We start from the raw sequence: 15,948 nt of genomic DNA, 5'->3' as shown, positions 1-15,948 counted from the left end.
ACTGTAATGGCAGCAGCTACAAACACGAACATACGAGAACCCCTTCAGCATGCACCACATATATCCTATAGTCCATAGCACTAGTCTATGCAACTACTGTAGCACCACAGCCACTCTTGACCGTATCCTATGGGCTTGTCCACCATTATTCTGTAATACTGGGGTCGCGACCTTTAATGTAGACTTTCGTGCGTGTTGGTGGACTGTGCTGCTCAGTTCGGGACTGGACAAGCAACTCTGGGCGATCCAGCAGGCCGACGAAGCTGGAGTTAGCTCGGTTAGCTTGTGTGGGAGGCTATCCCAGCCGTGTGACGGAAATTAATAAAGTTTATCTCTCTCAATCACACACAATTGCAGTGAATGCACTTGGAGCCTCAGGCTCAGCTTGCCAGAAATACAGGTGTTTCCAGGTGGTTCCAATACACGCTTTCGGACATCACAAGCGAGTAGACGTTTGGTGTCGCAGTTTAACGAGAGGCTATCGCTCCTTCCTTCCTCCGGAACGCGAGAACAAGTAACGAACGACTCGCGGCCACCCATCATTTACCACCCGCTTACGACGCTTACAGGCACTTCCGATTTCCCTGTTTATTAGTGCGCAACTGCTCGCAATGGGTGAGAAAATGTAGCAGGCTAGAAAGCTCGCAAGATGGCACGAACTATCGACCGGACACTAATCGCGCATCTGAGCCCGTATTCACAGAAACGTCTTACGCTAAACAATTCAGTAGGAAATTGTTTCCGCTAATCACGATGTGGAACATATTATTAGCCAAGCCACCTGACCAATAAAGAAGGGCGCTTGTAAAAGAGAAGTTTCCCGGACCTTTCACTCACCTCGAGTCTCGTGCTGTGGTTTACATTTCAATGCAAAGTGAGAGAGCGCACCTTGTAAATCGCGTGGAAGCCACTTTCCTCGCGCGACGGAAGGCCGAACGCAGTGTCCTTTCCGCCGTACGTTGGCGCCCATGTTGCTGGACAAGGTGTTTTTGTCGTGCGCCGTTTTGTATCCTGGAGCGCGCGCACCGTGGCGACGACGCTCGTCAAGGAAACGAGATTACACCGCGCTTATAGGAACAAAAAAGCGCCAGTCCGTGTCTCACCGTATCCATGCTGTCTTTTAGTGCCCTTTCCACGGTTTATTTCTTTTTTTTCTCTTCGCACCATTGCGGTCTCCGGCGCAGTTGGGCGTGAGCGCAATTGCAGGCTGCGTGAAAAGTCGCGCTCGCACGACCGCAGCCAGTGGCAGTTCTGGACCGCTGCCGGCGATTGTGCACCGTGAAAGCCTTGTTGCTGGAAGCGTGTGGACAACGCCATTTGTTTTAAATGCGAAGCATTTCTTAGCAAACTTCGGTGACTTTGAGCGTATCTATCTATCTATCTATCTATCTATCTATCTATCTATCTATCTATCTATCTATCTATCTATCTATCTAGCCGCTTACGTTTGGGTGCTCTAGTGGTCACCCTTTGACTTGGCGTGAACCAAAATTAGCATGGCAGGGTAAGATGGTTTGACGAATATCACGCGCTGGTCAACACATGAATAATTTCAAGATCCCGTGGCGTATGTCGTCGAACACTTCCCGCCAGACAGTGGCGCATACCCATGGGAGGGTATGTGCCGCTGTTATGCGGGTATGTGCACAGATCATTGACACTTAATATTTACCCAGGAATGACGAGAACACACATGAGAAATTTTAACGTGTGGGCATTAGGCAATAATCGACATCGGTAGCGTCGACCCAAAGAAGGCACAGAAAGAAATGCCGGTGTTAAGAAAGACCTGACATAGGCAACATTGACCACCGAAGAACGCAAATAATAAATATCACGGTCCCAGCAGGAATCGAACCCAAGCATTCTGCGTGGCATTCAAGCATTCTACCACCGAGCTACGCCAGGTCTCGGAACTACTTTTCAAATAGACGCTGATCTTCGTGCAACGTCAGTAGTGGTTGCAGTGCGGCCTGCCCAATTTTATAAACATTACATATGTACTCCTTTGATACAGCCGTCACGTCGGGTTAACTTCAATTGCGGTTAGGTGCCATGTGCTGGAGTTGATTTATGACGTAGCAGTGTCCAGGGCCAGCATCTTCGAGAGCATCAGCACTTCATATCAGCTTCTGGCGTTGCTAACACGCATGGTCCAGTTGACATCGTTGTGCAAGTGCAAACAACTGGTTATATAAACATCTGCAACTCCTCAACATATGTCAGTGCGTGCAACATTTGTAAATATATTTAGCGTCATTTCATGACGTGTCGCTGAATTAAATAATTGGAACACGGTCACCTTCTCTCCGCATGCTTCGCATAACGTAGATTCCCAGGTACGTGGGATCTGCCGAATTTTTTTATTACGAGTTTCAATACTTACGCTTTATGGTCGGCACGTGCATACTAAATCAAAGCCTGTGGGCTCCCTTATGTGTTGGCCCAAGACAACTCTAAGGCGGAAGACATACTTTCCTTCTCAATCCACATGTTCATTCTCTCCCGCCCCCTCTGAAAAGTCCCTGCACCTACCGTGGTTTAACAATGCCTCAACTATTGGAGACATTGCAAGATTTCTGCACCTTGTTGCATTTTGCACTGCCTCCATAATCAGAGAGAGACAATCAAACAAAAAAATGCGAAAATTGTCTCTTCTCCACGCACAGCAACAAATCAGCGATTTCTATACAACGGCTAAATTCTCTGCCTTTCCATAAATAGCTCTCTCTCTCTCTCTCTCTCTCTCTCTCTCTCTCTCTCTCTCTCCCTCCGTGATTGGTCTACCTTAGACCAAGCGACAATCGCCTACGTGATGACGCGTCATCACGTGACGTTATATACGTTATTTGAACTCACAAATTTTGGCGTTCTGTGGCTCCATGATTACGTCTTATAGGAACGTCGTCACATTAGCATAGCTTTTTTTTGCATCACTTTGTTGAAGCCGACGTTGAAGGCATGGTTATATTTTTTGTTTGATGTGGCATCACAGACTTTCACCTTGATAACAGTAATTGAATTTAGCACTTGACTCACGCATGTTTTCGGGTATGCCGACAATAATGCGGAAAACGAGTAGCTTTCTTAGCTTGATTGTAATATTTAAAAGGAGGGATGCTATATTTTGAAGCTGTGGTTATATAAATCCTTGAAATTGCGCTTGCCTGAACGCGTTGGACGAGCTCTTGGACGAGGACAGAAGAACACACCGGTGTTGTGTCGTCACCCCTTTTGTGTATACTTGTGCAAACAGTTGGCTGGAACCACCTCGCTACTCGAATCTGTTTCACGTTGCTCGTCTGCAGCTTCCTTCGAAAACAACCGCCAAGTGTTCATAAGCGTTCACAAAGTTGCCATAAGACCCAGCAAGAATTGATATCGTGCCATATGCTTATACTGGACGGCCTACATTCGTTTTAGCTTCGTCGCAGCAGTTCCGCCTGTATGCAAGAGTAAGACGGACATTTCTCAGAATTACGGTCTCGCAGAAACTTCACGTGATTAAAGCCCTCGCTCTGCGACTTAACTCCGGTAAAGTTTATAAGACGTGAAACGGAAAACGAACGACATCGCGTTGTAAGAAAATCTACTATGTGGGTCGGCAGTTTTCTAACCATGCCTTTACCGCAAAACAGCACGAGCAAGTGTGTGTGTGTGTGTGTTCAGAGCCTTACGTGTCTTTACCAGAAACGCGGAAGTAGTTAACTCAAACTTCGCGTGCTCGCTCACGCAAATATTGCGTCGCTGTTCTGTTTCACTTGCGGCTTCCAGAGATGGTTAATTCACTGAGGTGAATGTTCTTGACAGTAATCATGGCGGGCATATACTGCGCAGCTGAAAACCGACAAGTTTCGCCACTGATGAAAACGGTCGTGTTGCGTGCGAGCTTATGTATATATGGCCAACCAGCGATCTACTGTGCAGGGTTGTTCGTTTGCGGAGAATATGGGCTGACATGACTAAGCTAGTTTAGCAGCAGTATACTTGACATTATTTCATGTTAAATATCTAGTGCTTCGTGTAAGCGCTGCTGTTTTTGCCATCGTGCCACGAGTTACAGGTCCTAATGGTCTATTTCCGTTTATGTTACGGTAAGGTATAATACACGTGCAAGTTTGTTTCTCGAACGCGACAATCTTGAGCGACATTTTTTTTATGAAACTGTGAAGTACTCTTGAGTCGGTTTGTCCTGCGAACGCGAATTCAAAGTTTCCATACGCCCACGCTTCTGTGCCCCATACTGTTTGAACGTCCACATATAACGGAGAAAACATTACCAACTGTAACTCGCTGGTTAATGTCGGCTGTTTGTGCACAATTCGTATACGTGATGACTAATGCTTGTTCTTAGAGCTTTGTTAGACGCATATGTCAGTAATCACACCAGCAGTTGCAAGGCTGATGTTACGGCTTTCTCCCCCTTTTTGATTTATAATTGCAAGAGCTTATTGATATATTTTAAGGGGGGGGGGGTCTGATTTTACTTTGGTTAGCGACTTCTGCACATTTACTTCGCACATGCATTTGTGGGTGGCCTTGCTTGCGAAGTATCATGTTGAAATTAAATCATTGAATATTTTAAACTAAGTTTTGGACTAAGCTTGTAACAATAAGGATAACTTAATAGGCCTCCGATAATCTGGGCAGTGGATCAGCGCTTAAATCAAAATACCCCAAAATGCATGTTGCAATGTACTAAACTGGCTACACGGTCAGGTAACCGGTTTTCGCAGCAGCTATAGCGCTGCGTCCATGAACGAATACGTAGAATACTGGCGATAACACCAATGTGTTTACTAGTTCTCACACTATTGCCGTTCGTGATGGACGAAGCTCCTTCAGAAACTTTAGGTGACATTAGCGCTACTCTTTGCCTAAGCTAGATATATCCTGGTTCGAGTGTTTTTGTGTGTATGTTTATGCAGAGATGAAAGAGCCGCATCGCAACTAGAGAAAAGACGTGTTCCGGCCTCACTGGCATCTACAAAATTTCATCTCGTGCTGAAGTCCCATTTCAAATCTGCTCCTAAAAAGATTGAGTTGCCCGTAGCAGAAAAAAATCGTAAAACTAAGAAGTCAGAGACCTGCCTAAAAACTTTCACTGCTTGTCCTTGACGATGTTTATCGTGCCTGTCACTTTCATTTAAGGAGACAGTCGAAGTTGACTTTTTTTTTCAGAACGAATAGGTGAATGCTAGAGATGCATCTCTTTATCCTGTGATATTGTTGTCAAAGGGAATAAAGGAAGAACACCGCTCCACTCGTCTATCCTTTGTCAAACAGTAGAGGAGACTGAAACCAGAACTGACGTCGCGGACTTTCTTTTTGACCGAAAGAAAAGCTGTTCACGTTACCGGTAAACAACGTCGTCTTTCGGCATGGGAGAATCGCGGCGGGATTTAAGGGCGGGAAAAGCTGGCAGTATGAAATGCTACCCGCACAAAATTGAAAGAAGGTGGAAGAGAATGTCACGATAGTTTGGCTTTCAGAGCTACGCTTGCAAAGTTGAACAAGCTTGAGAGCATGACTTAAAAAAAATGCACGAAAAGTGGCAAAGCAAGCGAGTCCGCTGTCTTGTCATTCTTGGTCACTTGCTCTTTTGCGTTACCTTGTTTGACCGAGCGTTCGTATACAAGTAAGTTGAGGCCGCCGTTTCCAAGACATATATGTTGCTTCGCTCTTTGCGCGCGACAAAGGGGCTTCTCTTCAATACTCCTACGCCGTCAGAAATGCGAGCCGACGCGCGAAGTTCAGTCGTCATTCTGGTAGAGTGCAATGCGGAATGCCAGAAGCTCAGAAGCCGACATGCCAAGAGTGGCTGCGAGCGAACATGAAAGGCTCAATGGCTTCGAAGCCCAGCACATGTTTTGTATTTGTGATACGAGGCTGGGAGCTGAATTTCTTCAAAGCTCCGCGCAAAGCCATTCGGTTTGTCGTCGAGCGTTTTGTTACTTGAGTAACGTCTCGGAACTGCAGTGGCGTAACGAAAAAAAAAAGAGAAAACTTCGAGGATGCTTGAGTTTCAGCTTGAAGAGTGGAGCGCGATAGCGTAATCTGGCGCCGTGTGCACTGCCTTCAACTATGCTGCTAGGGAAAAAAAACATACGTGTTTAACACAGGTCGTTTCAAACTGTCCTAGAAGTTCTATTGGAGGTAGAGTTCCAAGGTGCCCACTACGCCATAGCTCTTCCTTTTGCTAATATATAGAGGGACGCATCGAGTATAGGTGGATGCATCGACAATCGCACTCCTGGTGGTGCGCACCTGTGGTTTGGTTGTTGTTGGGCAACGGCGTGGAGTGGTTTCTGAAGACGGGCGTTTATACCTCTAACTTTGCCAAATGTTAAAAGAAGACGCCTTCCGTATTCGCGTCATCTCACGCAAATGAGTGAAGGACCGTGAGACTTTTCCTTCACGGGTTCACTCTACCAGGCAGTTGAACAACCTCTCAACCCTCTCCGGCGTTTTTCTCGCATATCTTCCTTGTGCACCATCTTCCGCACAGGTTCTGCTAACCGCGTTAGTTACTCTATAATTATGCCTGCGTGGTCGTCACACTAGCACAATTTACAAGACTCCTCTGACTACTCAGTGCATCTGGTCCTCCACCACCCTCTCTCTGCCCGACGAGTCGAATACATGTCCCACATCGACTCTGGTGCCCAGTGCTGGCGACGTGATTTGGAAGCGTCAGTGAGGAGTTTACAGCTGGAGGCAGGCTTTCACGGCGATGTTATCACGTATACATAGATTCGAAGAGACTCCACCGACGACGTTCGAAGGACTCAGCGTTACGCCTTAGCTCGACTACTTATCGTGTGCGTGGTACAGGGTGAAACAAGGGGAGCTACAGTGGCTCTTTTTCCTTCTTTCGAGATGAACAATTGGAAAAGTATAGAGTGCGGGAAGTAAACGACCTTGGCGGGCGGAGAAAGAAGGGCTCGCGCTGGCTGCGTAGCCTCGGTATCTTACACTTATGCTGCAGCGTTCTCTTATGTGCAGCGACGTAGAAGTTGCGACCTAGTTCGAAGCAATTACACAGACAGACAGACAGACAGACAGACAGACAGACAGACAGACAGACAGACAGACAGACAGACAGACAGACAGACAGACAGACAGACAGACAGACAGACAGACAGACAGACAGACAGACAGATAGATAGATTCATTCATTCATTCATTCATTCATTCATTCATTCATTCATTCATTCATTCATTTATTCATTCATTCATTCACTTGCTTTTTGTTCGGATTTGACTTATTGATTGACAAATTCAGCCCGTGTCGTCGGTTGCAGTGACATGTGTTGCATCCCCAGGATGCATCAGAGCCGCTGTGGCGCCTATCTACATGGTTCTTGCATGGTATGTCCAGTTTCGGAGTGTTACGATTTTCCCAAGAGCAATGGTGCGCAGTGTTAACCATCCGCCCACGCCCAACTTGCATACATGCACACAGGCCATGTATTAGTCCGTCATAAATTACCGCATATAGTATAACGAAACAGTTGTAACGCGTGTTGGTCGCATGTGAACAGCCTCTAACTGCACTGAGGTCTGCATTGCCCGCTGCCTGGAACTATAGTAGGTAGCATTGAGCGCTACTTGGAATCGAGCTAGAGCGGAGGCGTCTCCAATTACCAGGAGAGGGCGGGACGGTGCCTTTTTCCTTTATCGAGTTTGTCTGGTTTTTATTTCTTCATACAGCATAACTTGCGCTGTATTCTCTGCACACCTTGGTGCTGGTCTATACTTTGTCACATTTACTCAAATGCTCGGTGATCTTGGACCTTGAGACCGGAGTAGGAGATTACAGACTCCTTCGCCCAAACTCACGAAGCTTTTATTTTTTAATGCGTTATACTTCGGTGTACTCTACAGAACAGAGAATGTGAGGATAAAAACGATCGAACGAATTTCTCCTTCATTTTATACTGCACAACACAGCGGGCGAATCTCTTCTGCGAAGCGCGCATGAAACAACTTGCTCGTTCGTATTCTGAAAGAGTTCTCGTCGAGCAACGGCAGTAATCCGCTCTTCTTGCTTCTTCGTTTCTTGTGCGTCGCGACGCGTTGTGACCGTCTGGCTATATGGATTATTTTACTGCTTTAATTCACGGCATGCTATGGAGAAAACCGCCCACCACAGTGCGACGGGCGCGACAGGGTAAGGGACAAATAACGACGAACCCCTAGCTTGCCTCAAGGTCGACGGCACAACTCCGTGAATGTGAATTTACATAACTCGTCTCCGTCTTCCCGCATGTGATGAAAAGAGCTTGAGGCGCACATGAATGGAATCCAGCAGTGTCGTAGCAGGGTGTCCATTGGCGCCGTGTGACGACAGGTTCGCGGTGCGCTTGAATTCATCGATGGTTCTTGTTATTATTAAGATTTTTTTAACATTAGCAACATTTCATGTATTAACAAGAACCCCAATAGTACGTTTACTGGTTTTGGAAAGACTGATGACGACAATATGGCGGCAAAAAGAAAAAGAGAAAACATTAATCGAAGAATAGGTAGCTGGTGAAGGTGCGCGGCTGCCTTATTCCAGGAACCACATAGGAAAATAAAAAAAGTTAGCCATTTACACGCAGTGAAAATCAGAGAACAATGAAGCTGTAAGCGCACGAGCGTATGTGATTGGCTAGCGAAATCAGGTGGGGCGAATGCGCCGCTAGATTTGAAGTACGCGCACTTTTACTTGATTGGTTGATGCAAGGTCACGCGACCTGCGGACTCCGGCAACGGCGTTTCAGCGGACGATTCGTGTCGTGTGATTTGGCGCCAGATTATTAGGCGACGACATATTCTTCCTCGCAGTGGCGTGCAGGAAATAAAGACGAAAAGCAAATCCTGCGCAAATGCGCGCTGAGCCGACCTCTTATGTTCATAGCGAGCGTGGAGCGTTTGCTCATTTGTCCTGAGTCGTAGCTTTTCTTGTTTTTGTTTTTTTTTTCATTTCAATCTGAGATTTCGCTGAGAGCTTGCTGCACTTGATCTCGGAGCGTCCTTTGCACTTTGCTCCAGGAAAGCAGAGTCGCTCACGTATAAGCTCTTTTTCGATCAAGGCTCATTAATCCTTGGCCTTAGACTATTTTCCACAGCAGCGAAATGGCCTTCATGGTTATAAGAAATTGATTGTATGGCGCTGGAGTTGCGCCAAGAAGACCCAGCTACTTAAATATATGTTTGACGTATACTTAGAACTAGCTCCACGGGACTGTGAGTTTAAGAGTATGCACTCGCAGTCTGTGAAAGAGAGAAAAGCTGGTCCACGCTAATTGTAGCGCTACAATAGAATGTGCCCGCTAGGTATTAGCGTTTTGAATTGGGCTGGTTAATACATACTGGTGACGTGTTTTTGTTTTTTCGTCTCCGTCCTGTCCCAGCGCTGTTTTTTTTTTCATTCAAAGCCCGCTATGTAATATGGTTATTTTTACCTTCGGTTCAAACAACTCGCGGTTTTCCCCCACACTGTCGCTGAGTTTAATTAATTGTTACCAGTACCGCTATCGGAATACAAAAGCAGCCCTGGGCATCAGAAAAGTTAGCTTTAATAAAAAAGTGATGATATGTCACGCGGAAAGAAATCAATATAACAGGCAGAATCTAAAAAGGTTTTGGCCCCTAGGTGTTATTAGCCATTGGTCAGCAGGTATCATAAGCCCAGCATCATGATTGCCTGAAGTATTGTCTTACGAACGATTCTAGCGTAAGGTGTTTTTTCGTGACGTGGTTCTCATGCTTTTCTATTTACATTATCTATTTAGCTATAAAAAACAAATGCCACCATAAATTATGGCGAATCGCTCTCGTTCGCCAGTACTGCATTCATATTCCTTCTCTCACTGTCGAACCATATCCTCTGAAAATTGTTCAAGAAGCAATGCGACAAGTGCAAAAAACAAAACAAAACAAAAACGATCAAGCATGCAATGAGACGCCGTAAAGGCCTGTGAAATTTAATATTATGAAAACAATGCTGCACACATATAAAAATTTTTTTTCTACTGAAATACGGTAGCCGTGACTGTTCTCGAACATATGACGTGGAGCTCAGCATCGCAACACCGCGCTCCTAAACAACTGTGGCAAGTGGGGTTTCTGTGTAATCAGCTCATTAGAAAGTGAAAACAAAGGGTAACAGTGTGGTTTGGCAGCTTGGCCAGTCCCTCATTGTGGACGAAAGAGAAAAAAATAAACAATCCAATCCATGGACTGCTTGAACACATAGGAGCTTACTCTCACCTTACTATTTGTAACCTTGACTGTGACGTCCAAGGGACACCACCCTGAGTTCTCGAAAGAGTTCATCGTTTATGTTTTTCTCAGACCTCGACCCGCAAACGCGGTTCAATTTGAACGACGACGATGACGACTACGACGATGATAACGATGCTGATGGTGGTTATGGCGACGTTAATGGGATGGTGCCTATTCACTAAAGGGAATCGGCTAAGATTCTGGCGGATAATATGGCCTTAAATGTGTCGAATCATTGACGTAAATTAGAAGTTGGTTCCTAATTATTTGTTCGGTTCCTAACGGATCTGAATTTTGGACTCTCCTAATACTGATCTAACATAGGCAACCTGCATTTTTGCTTTGTATATTACGGTCTCGCGTTGCTGTGTTTGAGGCGTTGAAGCCGTGGTTTCGAATCCATAAGCTGTGGTTGTATTTTGGAGGAAGCTAAATTAAAAAAAAACGCCCTTGTGGTTAGATTTTCATAGGCACACGCTTTAAGAACTCCTGTTTGTCTAAGTTAACACTGAGTTGCCCGTTACGGCGGGCCTCGTAATCAGTTCTTTCTTCTTACTCGTAAGGTCACCGAATAAAAAAGAAAGAAAAACATACCGTTAATGCTTCGCTAAGTACCCTGCGTACGCTTGCTTTACTTATATAAGCTTCACATTTATTCAGAAATTCTCCGTTCTTAAACGCGAAAAGAATTGCTTCGTGGGCATATCATGTAGCGGGTATTGCACTTGATTCAGAACAACTAGAATAAGAACAGAATTAGGTTTTTGAAATCAATCATTGCTCTTATATTTTACCTTTTCAAATTCCTTTTTAAATTCAATTTACTCGCTTCATTGTTTGCATATCATCACATTTTATTATTCCATTAATAAATCCACCCTGTTTCATATTTCTTCTTTCTCTTAAGTAGTCCAGCCCTGACGTATTGTTAAAGAATTCTTTTATGAAACCTATCCGGTTTTCGGCAGATCCCCCAGCGTGGGTGTGCGCCATAGATTCAAGGTTCTACACTCTGTACTTGATGAGCAAGCGTTTCGGTAAGTATTTGAGCCCTTTGTAGCAATAAGTTTATAGCGATGATACCAATCACTGGAATTTTACGTTCGCGGTTGTGATCTGGAGAAAAAGTGGTAGTTGTCGCGCGTTGAAGGCTCGTGTTATAGCCCCCGTATTCACAAACGCCCCTCGACTCGACTTTCACCCTTCACTTGACAGAGTTGAGCGCTGCGCCGCCGTTCGGCTGAGAATGGCGCTGCTCTACTCAAGAATAGCAGGAAATTACCATTGATATGCAGTGACTCTCCCTGCCTAGAGATGACGCTTCCATCGGCATTCTCGAGTGAAGGTGGAGCGTTGAGTGAGGGGGCGTTCTAGAATACGGGGGTAAGTGTAGCTCGAATGAATCTACGAACGTGCCATTGTGAACGCGAGGTTGTTGAGGAAGTATGCTGTGTCTGATCAACATTTCACAATTGTTTCTACGTGATTGATGCGCATGAATTTCGAATCATTTCTTACCTTTGAATAAAAAAATATAATCAAACAGTTTTCAAGAGCCCGATTAATCGCACTAATAATTCAACAGACGTAGACAAAACGCAATTATTCACGCGCTATTCAATGATCGGAAAAGTATAACGTGCTGAGGAATTAGACGTTCAATTTTGGTCAAAGTAGTGAACAGTACTATTTAATGAAAGAGGAAAACTAAACGAAGAAATCAATAAGAAAGGCGCCAGTTATGAACGACATGTATATCAGTTATGAACGACGCCTATACTCGTATTCAGCCCACCCACACGCATTCTCCTTCTCACACACACGTATATATATATATATATATATATATATATATATATATATATATATATATATATATATATATATATATATATATATATATATATATATATATATATATATATATATATATATATATATATATATATATAAGGGAAAGAAGTGTATACCTAAGGGCTCGTTTTTCCGTCTTTTAACACAATATTAATGAGATCTAACAGACAGTAATGCCAAGGAATGTACAGGGGAAGTTATTAAAACCAATGGAATGTAAATAAGAAGAAAGAAGAAAGAAAAGTGGATGAAAAATTTGCCACGCCTGGTAAATTTTTCATCCACTTTTCTTTCTTCTTTCTTCTTATTTACATTCCATTGGTTCTAATAACTTCCCCTGTACATTCCTTGGCATTACTGTCTGTTAGATCTCATATATATATATATATATATATATATATATATATATATATATATATATATATATATATATATATATATATATATATATATATATATATATATATATATATATATATATATATATATATATATATATATATATATATATATATATAAGCAGACGCACATATATGCGCATACAGAAAGAAATAGAGAGGAATAATAACAGACGGGCGCACGCACGTTCCTATAATTGCAGTTTTCGTAAAAACCCCGAGGGCAAGTGAAAATGATTTCCTTCCCTACCTCGCGAATAAGGCTTCAGGTAGAGATACGAGGAGTGAGGTAGCAAAGTAAATGAAACGGAGAAAGTTTAGGTTCTTCCACAGTTACTTTTTTCCCCTTTTTATGGCCGTTGTTTATATTAATGGTTTCAGGGACTTTTCACTGTTGGTAATTTACAGAATAGGGCCGTAACCTTTGTTCTAGCTCATCCGAACGTAGAGCGTGTGGGTTCAGGAAGATAAAGTTTTGACTTCAAAAAGAACGACCACTGTATTTGCCATCTCCGAAGTCTTGTTCCTCTCTACTCGCGTTAAAAAAAAAATCATCATTTACTTTTACATGCTCTCTTCTTGAGTTTATCGACAGGGGAAACGGCGGTTTGAAACAATTCTGAGAAATACCCCGAAAGCACGTCTGTTTTGCTTGTCCTCTTGTTCATCCTTGACGGTAATGAGCGTAATCTTAGTGTTGGAACAGCAATAGACCGGGATAAACATTCGAAGCGGATGTAGATATTGGAAGGGCGGCGCTTTTCATTTCACCAATATTATTTTCCGAAGAGGCGAAGTAAGAAAAGCGGCTTAAAAATAAGTTGGAAGAACGTAGAGACATCATGTCGGAGCTGGCAATTATCCCGAGGCAATAGTGCGGCCAGTGTTTTCTTTCAATTGAAGCAATATATGCGTCTGTGTGCACGTACACATTTTAGAAAATTCCAACTTATATGCAGATGTAGCGGGTCTCACATGGAGCTTAGACATTTCTGCGCTCGCAGTTCTAGCGATTTAATGCAAAATTTGAAAAGATTCGGTGCTTTAGTTGGCTCAGTCCTTAATTGAACCTTCGCTCACATGCAATTGTAAAGAAGCATAACTTTGTCGCAGAGTGCACTGACATAAAGTGCGGGTCGCATATTGATTTGTGTCGGTTAATGCATATATAGTGCACTGTTCGAATTTGAGCGGTGTAATATTACGAAGTTGTTTCTGCGTAAGTTAACAGCTCCTGTTTATCAACAAACAAGCTTTCATTTCGTCATGCGCTGCGCACTTATTATTTTTCATGTTTGTATACACCTCTGTAGGAACGTGACGAGACCTAACAGTGGGTACACTAAAATATTTAAAGATAAATATTAAGCTGGTCGTTTGCGAACAATGACAGAGTGCTTCAACTGCAGCGTGCGCCCGTGCCGAAAGGCGTGCGGGGTATAGTGGTGATATGCAGCTTTCTGAGCCTCACGCAGGAAGGCCTGCCAAAAATACTCAAAAGTATTTCAGATGACGTTCGATCGTCAGCACGTATAGGGTGTACTAAGGGGCGTAGCCAGCGGTTCTTTCCATGGGAAGGGGGCTCGCCTACTTGATTAATTTTGGGGGAGGGCACCTCCTTAAAATTGTCATTTTTACCTCTCTATGCCGTGGCGAAAATTTTTTTTTGAGAGGGGGGGGGGGGGGGCACGGGCTTGGTGTTGGTGTGCCGTTACCTGGCTATGCCCCTGGGTGTACCTTTTTACTGTGGCTACAAGCCTAGATTGTGTTTTGTACGCACTATAGGTTAGGTCTCGATTTGTATTTCAGATGGCTGGTGGAAAGTACTTTATGATCGCATTGCTAGGAGTGACATGGTAAGCATTTTTATGTACATTCCGACACAAGTAAAAAATTAAAAAATCAAGTGGCGAGAGTAGTGTTTTTGAAAACAAAAAAAGCGAGCTAGCAAAGTGACGATTGCTGTTCCGTCGCTGAAACACTCCCCCAGTATTCTATTCTTCCTTGAATGGCAATAAAAAGGCTGCCATCGCTTTCTGCAGAAGCTCGGAAATCCCGTGAATCCGCGCTCAGCAGGCGCAATGCTGCAGACCCGAAAGTGTTTCGCGAGCTTTTAACTCCATTTAACGAGGTTTGTCTGGGGATGTACTTCGCTGCTTAGAACCATTTCACCTTGAAGAGGGTCCATATAGCGGCAGCGCTAGAAATAGGCAATCAATGCTAATGCGGTAGTCGCCTCAAAGAACAGAAACCGCAGGAGCTTCGCCGGAAAGCATAGCTTCGCACGCATGGAATCTGCACGGGGGCCAAGGGCCACACGTTATCGCCCGTCGTGCAGGAAACCTCCGTGATGCACTGTTGCTCCGTACCATTCGCGTGAATGCAACGAATGCCCACTGCAGGTGCATGTAGCTCAGGCTCTCACTTGACCTCCTTACACCGCGCAGGAATTAGTATGCACAATCCCGGTCAAAGGTTCTGCAGACAGTTGAATAACTCAGACGCGCGCGGGCCTGTCCTATATCCGGGATTGCCTCATTTTATTCCCTAATTGCATCTTCAGTCTTTTCTGTCGCGTCTCCTTTTCCCTCTCTCCAGGTCTTACGTGTACGCAAACCTGACCGTTGATGAGGCGACCACAAAACTTGTCGTCCTCGGCTCCGGCTACAAGAAGTACACAGCGCCGTCCCAAGCCGGTGAGCCAGCTTGTTCCTCGCCGAGTGCACATATTTTTGAGCTTGTGATGATTCTCTTTTATACAGCGTGTGTATACTGAGCGTCTCCTTTTGCCCCTTTTTGCGGCCTGCAGAATGAAGCGTGTCTCGGGGCCATTTGAAACTCTCGCTTGTCGGTTAAGAACACCGTCTTCTCGTCGCGGTTAAGGCCACATGAGTCGTGCACTCGCGTTCATTCTGGTCAGCTATTAATCAACGCACGTTCGACTTTTGAGGCCGGCCGGATACCGGCGGTACAGGCATTGTTTACATATATGGCTAAGACGTGGGGCATCTTCTAGACCTTGCGAAGAACAACACGAAAAACACTGAAAACGTTACGAGGCTTCCTGTTAGGATTGCGCTTACCCCATTCGTGACCACCCTTTTGGCGCAAAAGTACCGTATGGCACATCGTGTCTACTTTGCGATGCCACAGTTCAGGAAAGAACTGCACTGGTCTACAATATAGCCGTCGGCGTCAGCTCCGTGCAACAGGCCTCAGGAATGGCCGACCACCCGACTTTGGCTGCTGGATTCGTGGACCTCACCACCATTCTCTACTGGACTTTATACACGAAGCAAGCCTGTATGTGTATTTTTGAATCAAAAGTTATTATGCGTAGGAGCAGACTCCCGAAATAAAAAAAAAACACTGCACTAATGAAGAGCATATGCAGGGTGCTCTGATATTTAGCACTGGTGCC

This window comes from Rhipicephalus microplus, chromosome 4 (assembly GCF_043290135.1).
Source record: "Rhipicephalus microplus isolate Deutch F79 chromosome 4, USDA_Rmic, whole genome shotgun sequence".
Classification (NCBI taxonomy): Eukaryota; Metazoa; Arthropoda; class Arachnida; order Ixodida; family Ixodidae; genus Rhipicephalus; species Rhipicephalus microplus.
This window is presented reverse-complemented; position numbering follows the sequence as displayed.